The 9,900-nt window shown below is 36.0% G+C and overlaps 1 pseudogene; it reads left to right on the forward strand.

Annotated features, from left to right (window-relative positions):
- Positions 1-3: 3 nt before the first annotated feature.
- Positions 4-8,871, forward strand: LOC110721248 (annotated as a pseudogene).
- The last annotated feature ends 1,029 nt before the right edge of the window (positions 8,872-9,900 follow it).

Consider the following 9,900-nt stretch of genomic DNA (forward strand, 5'->3'; position numbering starts at 1 on the left):
TCTTTAAGGGTTTTAAGGCCTGGTTTGGGAATTACTGAGATGGCTACCTCTCCACTTCCTGGTGTGCCAAATGCAGTTTGGACAGTGAAAAAGAATGTTAATGATGAATTTGATGCCTATATTGTGGTTTCATTTGCTAGTGTTACTCTTGTACTCTCAATTGGTGAGACAGTTGAAGAAGTTAGTGACAGTGGATTCCTAGATACCACCCTTCTCTTGCTGTATCTTTGATTGGTGATGATTCTCTCATGCAAGTCCACCTAGTGGTATTAGGCACATTAGGGAAGATGGTCGTATCAATGAGTGGAGAACCCCTGGAAAGAGGACCATAGTTAAGGTTGGGTACAACAGGCTTCAAGTTGTTATTGCACTCAGCGGAGGAGAGCTTATCTACTTTGAGGTGGATATGACTGGTCAGTTGATGGAAGTGGAGAAACATGAAATGCCTGGAGATGTGGCTTGTTTGGACATTGCTCCAGTCCCGGAAGGGAGACAGAGATCTCGATTTCTTGCAGTTGGTTCCTATGATAATACTATTCGTATCTTGTCTCTGGATCCATGATTGTATGCAAGTGTTGAGTTTGCAGAGTGTTTTTTTCGCCCCCTGAATCCTTACTGTTTCTCGAGATTCAGGCATCAACTGGAGGTGAGGACGGTGCTGATCATCCTGCCAGTCTTTTCCTCAATGCTGGTTTGCAGAATGGTGTATTGTTTAGGACAGTTGTAGACATGGTTACAGGTCAACTCTCTGATTCTCGTTCTCGGTTTTTGGGGCTCAGAGCCCCAAAACTTTTTTCAATCATAGTGCGAGGTCGACGTGCTATGCTTTGCTTGTCAAGCCGTCCTTGGCTTGGGTACATATATCAGGGACACTTCCTTTTGACACCCCTGACATGTGGTACACTTGAATTTGCGGCCTCATTTTCATCTGATCAGTGTGCAGAAGGTGTAGTTGCCGTTGCTGCTGAGGCTTTAAAGGTGTTTACTATTGAGAGGCTTGGTGAGACATTTAATGAAACTGCAATCCCTTTAAGGGTACACTCCACGAAAGTTTGTGCTTCAGCCTAAGCGGAAGTTGCTGGTCACGATTGAGAGCGATCAGCGAGCATTAACTGCTGAAGAACGTGAGGCTGCACAGAAAGAATGCTTTGGTGCTGGGTTGGATGAGAATGGTAACATTGAAATGGAAAATGGTGATGAAGACGAAGATAATCAGCTCTCTGATGAGCAGTATGGTTATCCAAAAGCAGAGAAAGAGAATGGGTTTCTTGCATCAGGGTTCTTGATCCGAGAACAGAGGAAACTACTTGCTGCCTAGAGCTTCAGGATAATGAGGCTGCATTTAGTATATGCACAGTAAATTTCCATGACAAGGAGTATGGGACCCTACTAGCTGTTGGTACTGCAAAGTCATTGCAGTTTTTCCCTAAAAGATCGTTTGAGGCTGCATATATTCATATTTATCGATTTGTTGATGGTGGAAAACTTGAACTTTTGCACAAACCCAAGTAGAAGGTGTCCATTGGCTTTATCCCAATTTCAGGGAAGATTACTTGCAGGAATAGGACCTGTGCTCAGGCTGTATGACTTGGGCAAGAAGAAACTACTAAGAAAATGTGAGAATAAGCTGTTTCCCAACACAATTATTACTATACACACTTACCGTGATCGTATTTATGTGGGTGATATCCAAGAGGTATGCACTTCTGATTTCTTATCATGTCATTTTCTGGGTCTTCATTTGTTTTTACTTCGAATAATCATATATCAGTGTTCAAAAATCTTGATGATTGTTATTTTTTTTGTTTGATGTTTATATGAAAAAAATGTATGAAAAATGGACTCTTTGCTGCCCTTTACTCACATCCTCTTCATGAGTCACGACTTAGGCACTCCCTCTATTTTATTGTGATTGTTTGAATAACTCACAAGTAAAGTCACTTATACATGTTCAGCAAAAATATGTCATTTGTCTTATTACTAAACTACCCTAAGATCCTTGTCAAGAATTGTTACATCCTATCTATAACACAACATCATCATCAACATCAATAAGGCCATTGCTAGTGGCTTGATGGGTGTCTGGCATAGGGATTTTTCTAATACCAGTTGGCAGTTAGTGGTGAGTCAGTGACATTAATTTGCTCTCTTTTGTTTTACATCATTAATTTAAGACTAGGGAATCTGTAGTAAACTGACCTTAGGAGGGGCATTGTGGGTAGTCTAGTATTATTACGTTAGTAGTCTTTATATTTATTATAAATAGAGAGAGCGGCAACCTGTGCACGTGAGATAAAAGCTAGTCTAGAATCATCATAGGGAATGAAACTGTGAATATAAATAGAGAGAGATGAGGAAGGAGGAGGCATGAAGACTGTGAGGCAAAAGCTAGTCACTAACTTCGAGATTTGTAGCTTCAAGCTTATAAGTTCGAAAGAATGGATTAGCATTATCAATCAATGTTTATATCTTTCTCTTTTTGCTTATTTGCTCAAATATAAGTCAATTTAGAATTGTTGATTATTTGGCTCCATTTGAAAAGGACACTACTACCAGTCACATGACATGTTTTTTGGATAATTGAGACCTTGTCAAATACTTCCTCCGTTTTAATTGCACCATTTGCTTTGGGCACAAGATTTAAGAAAGGGAGTAAAAGGTGGGGGTTTTTGAGAACGCCCATGTGAGTACAAACAAAGCTGAGAGATAAGGTGGGGTTAATATGGATTATTATCAAATGTCTACTAAGGTATAATGGATTTTTGGTGTGTGAACACATGCTCAAGGTTTATGAAAGTATACCATAAAAGGAATTGATGCAATTAATATGCAACTTCCCATAAAGGCAAATGATGCTCTATAAAAACGAAGGAAGTATATATATTTATATTCCAACATATTCATTCTTGTACCTTTAGTGTAGGCATCGAGATTGACAGTCCTACTGTGGACATAGTTATGATTTAGATTGACTGGCATACGTAACAAAGAGGGGCTAGATTCCTGTTATTTAGGTAGCTAACATGATTTTAAATTACCACAACGTCCTTAAGAAACTAGTTAATTGCTTTAGTAAGGGGAATAATTTGTTAGCCATTTTAAATTTTTTTTTTTGGGTATGCAACTACTTTTTATATGAAGGAATGGAAGGGTTGGTGCAAAAATGGAAGTCATGGCATCAAGCCATGCATGATCCAGTATAAAATTGATAGTGGACCGTTATTGTTGTTTTGGATTGGCTCGAATATGGAAAAAGCATGGGAAAAGGTGGGCTGTGCCCCAAATGTGCTTTGATCATGGGTTTGGTTCTTGGTTGTAATGGCTCAAACAAAAATCTATTCATGCTATATCATACTAAGTCAAGCACATACCTATTCAATCTTTTGGTTGGGGTCAAGCTCTTTATTTCATTGACATTTCTATTGTTAGTCAACTTCTGCTTCAATTGATTTTGTTTGAACATATGTAGGGCCATCACAACACAGGTTTTTGTGACATTGTGAATCCAATCTTCTATGAGAAGAGTGAATCAATGTAGTGATCAACAATTTGTGCTTTGGATTTTCAGACATTGTTTTGGATACGACTATTAGACATAAAAAATGAAGGACTTGATGACACACATTTTAAAAGGATTTGAAACATAACTAGGCTTAGGAGTACATCAATTAATAGAATTAATTTATTTATATAATCCTCTCCGTAGACTAAGGGAATAAGGGTACATTCTTTTCACCTTATATAAACATATTTTAACTTACCCGAACTTATTTGACCTTATATGAAGTTATGAACTTCCTTTTGTTATAAGTTAAACCTGTGTGGCACTTATTAGCCCATATTTGAACTTTTATTTATCCCCCTAAACTAATTTTATCCGGACTTATTAATACTTGATTCTATAACTTAATTTTTCTTGAAATTAGTAGATAAGGTGAACAACACATGCCCAAAGATGAACACTTCCAATTATTTTGGCAAGGCCGGTCCAGATTTCTAGTATTCATACCTCTGACCCACCATATCCTGTTTTATACTACATTGTACACGTAACTAATGATGGCTGAAATGTAAAACCCTTATTTTTGGAGTTCTAAGGTTATAAAAACTAAAAGGGAGAAAGGAATGTTTAGTGGCTGTCAGGTGGGTTTCACTTTCCAACACCTATTCGGCTACCCCTTATTCGTACATTAATAAAAAGAAGGGAAAAAAAAAATAAGGAAAATTGGGTACTGGAATATCATTGCAATTGTGAAAATATTGAAGAAAGCCAAGCCTTTTCGCCAGAGAAGACTACTCATACCTGTGGACCTGGTCTACACATCATTCTTTCATGCTCAAAAGCTTCAATGTCCCGCTCTTGTTTTAGTTGTTTAGTGTAGGGTACTGATCTGTGATCTCTACCAACTCCAAAACCCATTTTTCGTGATGGGTTGGGTTGGGTTGTGTTGACACTAGTGTGACAGGTTAGTCTATTCATTGATGTGTGTTAGCATTACTATACTGCCATACTTTGATATCAGGTGAATTAGTGCCCTAAAGATTTTAATCAACAATACCCTGCTAGAGTTACTACAACTCATTTCTTAATGAGACTTTTTTTTTTTAAAAAAAAGGAGGGGGGGGGGGGGGGCAGGGAAGTATTTAAATGGTCTGCTGGAAAATAAATAAAAATATACTTCCATTTTATCACCTATATACTTCTAATTATATTAAAAGTATTTTATATAGTTTAATTTCTTGCAAAAACCATTCCTCTGTTTGTAAGTGCAAATTTTAGACTTCATTATTGCCAATGCAAATCTTTGGTCATTAGTATCTTTAATACTGTCTACTATATAAAGTTTGATTTTTTGAAAGTATATTTCAAAACAAATATAACTAGCAGAACATGACTATTGCCTTTCTTAAAATAAACAAATGTTTTGTCAACATCAAATTGTTGCATTTGTAAAAAAAATGGCAGAAGTATAAAAATTTGCTTTTATTATGTTCCATGTCCTCGAGTCTATTTTCAAAATCTAGATGTTTCTTTATTGTGTCCTGCTGCGGGTGTCCTCGAATTTCCAAGTCCAAATATCATAGTCTGACACTATCGAACATAATAAAGACTACTTTTAATTGTTCAAAAGTTATTTGTATTATATTTTTGATTCCTTTTGGTCCACTCCCATTGGTGTCTTGTGCATTGTGAGTCCTGTATTTTTTTTTTATTTTCTTTTATTTTAATTGTGCAATTTCATCTTGTTTGGAAATGTTTCTTTATGACCTTTTTTTTAAGCCTTTTCGTCTCAGTTTTTTTAGTTGTTTGGTGTGTTTGTTTCTGTTGACTTTTGACAAAAAAAAATATCTTTTGCTGTTTGTAGTCATTCCATTATTGCAAGTATAGACGGGATGAGAACCAGCTCTACATATTTGCTGATGATGTTTACCCTAGATGGCTCACTGCGTCACACCATGTTGATTTTGACACAATGGCTGGTGCAGACAAATTTGGGAATGTATATTTTGTTCGGCTACCTCAGGATGTCTCTGACGAAATTGAAGAGGACCCTACTGGTGGGAAAATAAAATGGGAACAGGGTAGATTAAATGGAGCACCTAACAAGGTGGAGGAGATAGTTCAGTTTCATGTTGGTGATGTTGTATCTAGTCTGCAGAAGGCATCACTCATACCTGGCGGTGGAGAATGCATTATTTATGGCACTGTAATGGGAGCTTGGGAGCATTTCTTCCTTTCACATCCCGTGATGATGTTGACTTCTTTTCGCACTTGGAAATGCATTTGAGGCAGGAGCACCCACCTCTGTGTGGCAGAGATCATATGGCATATAGATCTGCATATTTTCCTGTTAAGGTATGCTTGTTGTCTCCTGAATTCCTCTTGTTTGCCCTCTTTGAATATTTTTAATTGAATTCATTTTAATATTGAGCCTTAGGGTAGCCTTGGAGTGATGAAGTTAATTGATAAACGGGCAATCTGAATTCTGAATTGAATAAAAGGATGGTTGTTATTAGTATATGGTCGATTGGGTGGAAGAATACAAGGTAGTAGATTATCTGTCTGTAGTAATTAACTTCCGCTTCAGGATAATGGACTGCCTCCAATTGACTGTAATAGTTTCCTCACCACTACATCCCTCCCCTTTATCTATCAATTACTTATTTTCAGACCTTATATAACCGCTTGAGCCTTGGCTGAATTAACTTATAGGTGGGTAAGATTGCATGGCCTTCTCAGTGTCAGGCTCTCTTCAAGCATTTTTATTTTCCAATGATCGCTGAAATTTTTGCTTGATTTTGTAGGATGTGATTGATGGAGATCTGTGCGAACAGTTTCCAACTTTACCTATGGATATGCAGAGGAAGATTGCAGATGAATTGGACAGAACTCCTGCAGAGATTCTAAAGAAACTGGAAGAGATTCGAAATAAGATTATTTGAGGCAGATGTTTTGGAAGGTATATTACACTATGCTTTATGTATTTATTCTATATATAAGTGCCACTTCATCTTGAAAGAGGGATATTCTTATCATCTCCTAGTTGGATGTTGTACCAGCTTGCGATTATTTTTTTGGCAGTTGTATATTTTATAAATTAGTTCAGATTTGATTTGTTAGTTTGAATTACCATCATCTCTTATATTGATAGCTGTACTAGCTGCAAGAACCCCTGCTCCTTTCCTGAGATTTTTATCTGCATTGATTTTAAAACTCTTGGAATTTGTCGAGTATGTTTGCTTTTAGATTCATATTATGGTGATTGAAATGAATACTGTCTCCAAAGAATACTCAACAGCTGTTTTCTATTCAACTATAACAAGGACTGGAGGCAATTTAAAATCCCATTTTAGTTTAGTCTGCTATTTTGTTTATATATAAATGAAAGTGCAAATTGGAAATTATGTATTAAATCCTGGATTATAGTTATTCTCCTTTTAATTTTAACTTTTAGATCTAGGGAGAACTTTAGGACTTAATAGGAAACCCAATTGGTCTTTTAAGATTTATTTAGTCTAATTGAGCAGAGTTTATAAATTTATTGTGTGTTTTGTAGAGCTATGATAGTACTATCTATTAGAGTCAGCTGAGTGATTGTGGCCAGTTTCTGGGAAAGAAAGAGAGAAAGTATGGAGAAGATAGAGTGTATCTATATAATGTGCCTTTTTCTGGAATTTGCTCAAAATTCTTTCAAATATTATTCAACTCTGGGTTGTATAAGCAAGTCACAAGATCAATTCACAATCACAATGTACAATCTATGAGATTTTTGTACCTATCCATTGTGGCAGGGAAGTGGAAATGGGGAACTGCTGTAATTTCTATGTGTTTGAATTTTAATATTATTGTCACCTGATCGTTTAAATGTGAAACTCCTGTAAAACTAACTTAAAATCTTGTCTAGTTTTTGGGGTACTTGATTTTAGAATTGATTTTAATTTAATTGCTCAATTTTTCTTTATATTAATGGTATGGAATTATATATTAATTTGTGTACAAGTAATTACATGTATAGTTACTTGGACTTGCTTTGTATGACCTGTTGGCTGCTGCAACCATGTGTATACATGGGAAGATTTGCTCTGTGTGGTGGTGGTAGGTCACTTCTAATCAAAGCGGACCATCCCCTGTCTGCTCATGCTTTCCTCTATTACAAACTGTACCATATAATTTGCAAATTAAAATTAGGCATTGCTGCTGAGAAATTCCATTTCCCTTAAGCCTCCATAAGCCTGATACCTCAATCATGCTTAAATGACTATCTGACCAGATTAGATTTTTTCTTGGCACCAAATTATCTTTTCTATAACTAGTCAGCGACTCAGAACTCTGCAGGATGTCTAATTTGTATGCAATTATCTGACCAGATCAGAAGCCTTGAGCCATTTAGAGTGTAGATTTTTCAGTGAAATTAGATATTGTAATTTTTTTTTGTGGGGAGCCAAGGGTGTATTACAAATTAATTAATAACGCTGTAATAATAGTTGCCTCATTAAGTTGTCAGTGAAATCAGGTAAGAACCAGGACTACTCATAGCAACCTTTCATGATTTGGGATGTGTGTTGTCTCTTGTAAATTTCAATGTCGCGGGATGAATTGAGGGATTTTGGCTTTCTTATGTCTACTTTTGCTTGTTGCTCCTCACGATTCAAACATTTGAGCCTCTTGGTAAATACAAGTAAACTTTATGTACTTTATTTATTTATTTTGCTATAAATATATTTGTCGAAAAAGCATGAAAAAGGTTGCAGCACTGTTTCCTGTTGATTCTTGTTAATTAATTCTTGCTCATCTTGACCTCTGTCCAGGAGCAGCAAATTGTTTAATTGATTTTTATGTGGAAAATGTTGTTAAGTCCTAGGATGGACAATTAAAGGAATTTAGTGAAGGAGAAAGAAAAGACAGTGATTTATGTTCTTATTATGACATTACTGTGCTGTGCTAAGTTAGATGCTATTGAGTTTTGATGCTGATTTTTCTATCTGCAGGCAACTTTGCTATTTCTCCAGGCCATGATAATGATGTTGCACCATGAGCCTTGGAAGAGGAATGGTTGCAGCAGAACTTGCTCCATAATCGTGAAGTTTCACCACGAACCTTGTGAGAGGAATGTTTGCAGCAAAACTCCGAAGATGACTGTTATCCTAATTGAGATGCTAGGAATACATGTATCGTGTTAGATCTAGACATAGGTAGTGGTAGTGAAGACTGTTTTTTCAAATTTCTTCTGTGCTGACTCAAGTTTTAAGCTGTATTCTTATGAGTGTATATTATAAATGACATGAAATTTTGTAACTTGCATTGTTAGCCCAGTCCTTAACTCCTTACACAATTTATTTATCGACCATAGAACTCATTACACAATGTCATCATTTTTCTTGTTCGTTAGAAGCAATGCGTTTGTGTTTATTACTGTTCTCATCTTCTGTGACCATATCATGTATCAAGGGTTGGAATGATACAAGAAAAGTATAGATGGATTGTCAAATTTCCTTATGCATTTAACACTTGTCCTTTCTATGATTCAATGTGAAGTACACGCTAGCTCTGTGTTATTTGGCTACCCTTTGTTCTTTGTGTTATTTTTCTGGTTGTTGTCAATTGCATTTTTTTTTTGTCCTATGTATTCACTATTTTGCAGTGGCACACACCTGCTAGTATATTTATGTTCACATATACTGTACAAAATTCAACACGAAGAAAACAAATGATGTAATAACACAAATAAATTAAAGTTTGCAAGATGGAAGAGTCAGTCTATTACAGATTAGTACAGATTTAAATAACGTGTCAAATCCTTAATTCGAAAAATAAAGACATCAGCCAACTAATGGTTTGGCTAACAAGCATATTGAAGCCTCTGATGGGTCACGTAGTTGAGTGAAAGATTTATGTAAAGAGTATTCAAACTGGTAAAAACATTTGAGTATAATTTCATTAACAAGGAGTTTAATCAACTTTGTTATTTCCTTCTCTCTCCTTTTCTCTTTGAAGACGCTCTGTCTAGTTCAAGGCGTTGTCTCTCAAATTCGACTCTTTGCCTTTCAAATTCAAGCAATTGTTTAGACATTTGTTGATGAGATTGCTCTACACAAATTGAAAGCTGCGAATCAAGTGATGGTTTGTAAACACTAGAAGTAGAAGTTGAATTTTTTGGTCCTAATTTCTGAAGTCGAATACCACTTGCTCCCTCATCTTTAGTGTCATCACTTCTTGAAGTAAATGCATGTCCCTAAAACAAGACACATTATATTCATCATATTCATTATCATGTAGAGCTCAACTGTTAGTTTTTAACATCAACATTATATTGTAAGATTTATGATTCAGTGTTGCTAGATTTTTACCTCTTCAAGCAGTCGGATTTGATCTTGGTCATCTTGGTTTTCTGTGGGAAT

The sequence above is a fragment of the Chenopodium quinoa genome, unplaced genomic scaffold (genome assembly GCF_001683475.1).
Source record: "Chenopodium quinoa cultivar QQ74 unplaced genomic scaffold, ASM168347v1, whole genome shotgun sequence".
Taxonomy (NCBI): Eukaryota; Viridiplantae; Streptophyta; class Magnoliopsida; order Caryophyllales; family Amaranthaceae; genus Chenopodium; species Chenopodium quinoa.